Source organism: Bos indicus, chromosome 15 (genome assembly GCF_029378745.1).
Source record: "Bos indicus isolate NIAB-ARS_2022 breed Sahiwal x Tharparkar chromosome 15, NIAB-ARS_B.indTharparkar_mat_pri_1.0, whole genome shotgun sequence".
Taxonomy (NCBI): domain Eukaryota; kingdom Metazoa; phylum Chordata; class Mammalia; order Artiodactyla; family Bovidae; genus Bos; species Bos indicus.
Window position 1 is genome coordinate 3578446 of NC_091774.1, and position 4492 is coordinate 3582937.

The following is a 4492-nucleotide window of genomic DNA, read 5'->3' on the forward strand; positions in this document are numbered from 1 at the left end:
TGCTGATAAAATGGATGTTGGAGGAGGATGAAATGAATAGACAATGAGGAAAATACTGAAATCAAAGAAGACCTCTAAGTTTTCAATTGGGCAAATGAGTGAAGAGTAGCATTATTTATTAAGAAGCAGAAACATGAGATAAAATTATCTAGTACTGCTAACAATACACAGATGGACTATACAAAAAAGATCTTCATGACCCAGATAACAACATGGTGTGATCACTCACCAAGAGCCAGACATCTTGGAATGTTAAGTCAAGTGGGCTGTAGGAAGTATCACTATGAATAAAGCTAGTGGAGGTGATAGACTTCCAGTTCAGCTATTTGAAATCCTAAAAGATAAGGCTTTTAAAAATGCTGCACTCAGTATGCCAGCAAATTTGGAAAACTCAGCAGTGGCCACAGGACTGGAAAAGGTCAGTTTTCATTACAATCCCAAAGAAAGGCAATGTCAAAGAATGCTCAAACTACCACACAATTGCACTCTTCTCACATGCTAGCAAAGAAATGCTCAAAATTCTCTAGGCCAAGCTTCAACAGTACTTGAACCATGAACTTCCATATATTCAAGCTGGATTTAGAAAAGGCAGAGGAACCAGAGGTCAAATTGCCAACATCCACTGGATCATCGAGAAAGCAAGAGAGTTCCAGAAAAACATCTACTTCTGCTTTACTGAATATGAAACAGCCTCTGACTGTGTGGATCACAAAAAACTGTGGAAAATTCTTAAATAGACTGGAGTACCAGACCACCTTACCCATCTATTGAGAAATCTGAATAAAGGTCAAGAAGCAACAGTTAGAACTGGAAATGGAAAACCAGACTGGTTCCAAATTGGGAAAGGAGTGTGTACAAGGTTGTATATTGTCACCCTGCTTATTTAACTTCTATGCATAGTACATAATGCAAAATGAAGCACAAACTGGAATCCAGTTTGCCAGGAAAAATATCAATAACCTCAAATATGCAGATGACACCACCCTTATGGCAGAAAATGAAGAAGAACTAAAGAGCCGTTTGATGAAAGTGAAAGAGGAGAGTGAAAAAGTTGGCTTAAAACTCAATATTCAGGCAACTAAGATCATGGTATCCAGTCCCATCACTTCATGGCAAATAGATGGGGAGACAATGGAAACAGAGACTTTATTTTTTTTTTTGGGGGGGGGCTCCAAAAATCACTGCAGATGGTGACTGCAGTCATGGAATTAAAAGACACTTGCTCCTTGGAAGAAAAGCTATGACCAACCTGTGTGTGTGTGTGTGTGTGTGTGTGTGTGTGTGTGAAGTTGCTCAGTTGTGTCTGACTCTTTGCAACCCCATGGACTGTAGCCCACCAGGCTCCTCCATCCATGGGATTTTCTAGGCAAGAATACTGGAATGGGTTGCCATTTCCTTCTCCAAGAGATATTCCCAACCCAGGGATTGAACCCGGGTCTCCTGCATTGTAGGCAGATGCTTTACCATCTGAGCCACCAGGGAAGCTCATGACCAACCTAAACAGCATATTAAAAAGCAGAGACATTACTTTGCCAGAAAAGGTCCATCTAGTTAAAGCTATAGTTTTCCCAGTAGTCATATATGGATGTGAGAGTTGGACTATAAATAATGCTGAACACTGAGGAATCGATGCTTTTGAACTGTGGTGTTGGAGAAGACTCTTGAGAGTCCCTTGGACTGCAAGGAATTCCAACCAGTCCATTCTGAAGGAGATCAGCCCTGGGATTTCTTTGGAAGGAATGATGCTAAAGCTGAAACTCCAGTACTTTGGCCACCTCATGCGAAGTGTTGACTCATTGGAAAAGACTCCGATGCTGGGAGGAATTGGGGGCAAGAGGAGAAGGGGACGACAGAGGATGAGATGGCTGGATGGCATCCCTGACTTGATGGATGTGAGTCTGAGTGAACTCCGGGAGTTGGTGATGGACAGGGAGGCCTGGCGTACTGCGATTCATGGGGTTGCAAAGAGTCAGACATGACTGAGCAACTGATCTGATGTGATTGTGTATACAAGAGCAGATATTAAAACATGGTTGAGCTACATAAAACTGGACATCAAAACAATTAGAGACATATAATTGGGAACTATTATTTTAGCATCATAGGAATGGATGAAGTCACAATGAAATAAAAAGTCAAAGGGAGCCTATGGCAAAAATTGAGGATTGTTTCAGTAATCCCAAGAATTAAAGACAGTGATGAATTCTAGACTAAAATAACTAATTTCAATCTGCAGGAGCAAAGTCAAGTCAATAATATTTGTTCTTTGTGATTTAATATAAACTACACAAAGGTCCATCTAGTCAAGTGCATGGTTTTTCAGTGGTCATGTATGGATGTGAGAGTTGGACTACGAAGAAAGCTGAGTGCCAAAGAATTGATACTTTTGAACTGTGCTGTTGGAGAAGACCCTTAAGAGTCCCTTGGACTGTGAGGAGGTCCAACCAGTCCATTCTAAAGGAGATCATTCGTGGGTGTTCATTGGAAGTACTGATGGTAAAGCTTAAACTCCAATACTTTGGCCAGCTCATGCAAAGAATTGACTCTTTGGAAAAGTCCCTGATGATGGGAAGGCCTGGGGGCAGGAGGAGAAGGGGACGACAGAGGATGAGATGGCTAGATGGCATCATCGACTTGATGGACATGAGTTTGAGTGAACTCTGGGAGTTGGTGATGGACAGGGAGGCCTGGTGTGCTGCAAATCATGGGGTTGCAAAGAGTCGGACACGACTGAGTGACTGAACTGAAACGAACTAACTGAACGCATGTGTATATGGGCTTCCAAAGTAGCAGAGGGGTGAAGAATCTGCCTGACAATGCAGGAGATAATCAGGGTTCGATCCCTGGGTCAGTAAGATTCCCTAGAGGAGGGTATGACAACCCACTCTGCTATTCTTGCCTGGTGAATCCCATGGACAGAGGAGCCCAGTGGGCTACAGTCCATAGTGTCTCAAGCAGTCAGACACGACTGAAGCGACTTAGCTCTCACAGTCACACACATGTGTACATAAGATCTAATTATGATTCCATTGTTTTTCTGAGTCCACATGATATTTGAGTAGCCTAATAATGATAATGCTAACATTAAAATAAAACAATATATGCAGGCACTGCTCTAAACATTTCTAATGTATTAACTCACTGAATGCTCACAAAAATCAATGAGGGAGGTGCTATTTCTGTCCTCCCATTTCAACTAAGGAAACTGAAGAAAAGAGATGTTAAGAAATTAAGCTGACTTGGCTAATAGATGGTAAATGGAATATTCAAGCCTCTTTCCAATGTTCATCTTTATGATTATAAATCTACAATTCTTCTTGAATAAGCAGAGCTATCTATCCAAAGTTGCTTAATGTATAACAGATGTCTATCGGAATGCTGTTAATTCTGACTCAGTATCAGGTATGCCATTAATCTTATTATTTTCTTACTTTACTCTAGGGTTGTTGTTGTTGTTGAGTCACTAAGTGGTGTCTGACTCTTTGCCACTTCATGGACTGCAGAACACCAGGCCTCCGTGTCTCTCATATCTCCTGGAGTTTGCCCAAGTTCATGTCCATTGAATCAGTGATGCTATCCAATCATCTCATCCTCTGCCACCCTCTTCTCTTTTGCCTTCAATCTTTTCCAGCATCAAGGTCTCTTCCAATGAGTCAGCCCTTCACATCAGGTGGCCAAAGTAATGGAGTTTCAGCTTCAGCATCAGTCCTTCCAATGAAATTCAGGGTTGATTTCCTTTAGGATTGACTGGTTTGACCTCCTTGCTGTCCAAGGGACTCTCAAGAGTCTCCTCAAGCATAATAATTCAAAACCATCAATTTTTTGGCACTCATCATTCTTTATAATCCAACTCTCACATCCATACACGACTACTAAAAAGACCACAGCTTTGACTACACAGACTTATGCAGAAAAATTATGCATCTATTTATATGACATTATCCTGGTTTGTCATAGCTTTCCTTCCAGAGGAAAGCATCTTCTAATATCATGACTGCACAATGTTTTGAAGCCCAATAATAGAATATCTGTTGCTGCTTTCACTTTTTCCCCTTCTATTTGCCATGAAGTGATGGGATTAGATGCCATGATCTTAGTTTTTTGAATGTTGAGTTTTAAGTCAGCTTTTCTGTTGTCCTCTATCACGTTCATCAAGAGGTTCTTTAGTTCCTCTTTGCTTTCTCCCATTAAAGTGGTGTCATCTGCATATCTGAGGATGTTGATATTTCTCCCAGCAATCTTGATTCCAGCCTGTAACTCATCCAGGCTGACATTTCACACAATGTGCTCTGCATATAAGTTGAATAAACTGATTTAAAATATGCAGCCTTGTAGCACTCCTTTCCTAATTTTTAACCATTCAGTTTTTCCATGTAATATTCAAGCTGTTGCTTCTTGGTCCACATAAAGATTTTTCAGAAGGCAGGTGAGATGATCTGGTATTCCCACCTCTTTAAGAATCTTCCACAGTTTCTTGTGGTCCACACAGTGA

The 4492-nt window shown here is 41.0% G+C and overlaps 1 non-coding gene across 1 annotated transcript; it reads right to left on the reverse strand.

Annotated features, from left to right (window-relative positions):
- Positions 1 to 1410: 1410 nt before the first annotated feature.
- Positions 1411 to 1482, reverse strand: TRNAC-ACA (transfer RNA cysteine (anticodon ACA)). Its single transcript has one exon. It is a non-coding gene; the product is annotated as a tRNA-Cys (tRNA).
- Between the last annotated feature and the right edge of the window lie 3010 nt (positions 1483 to 4492).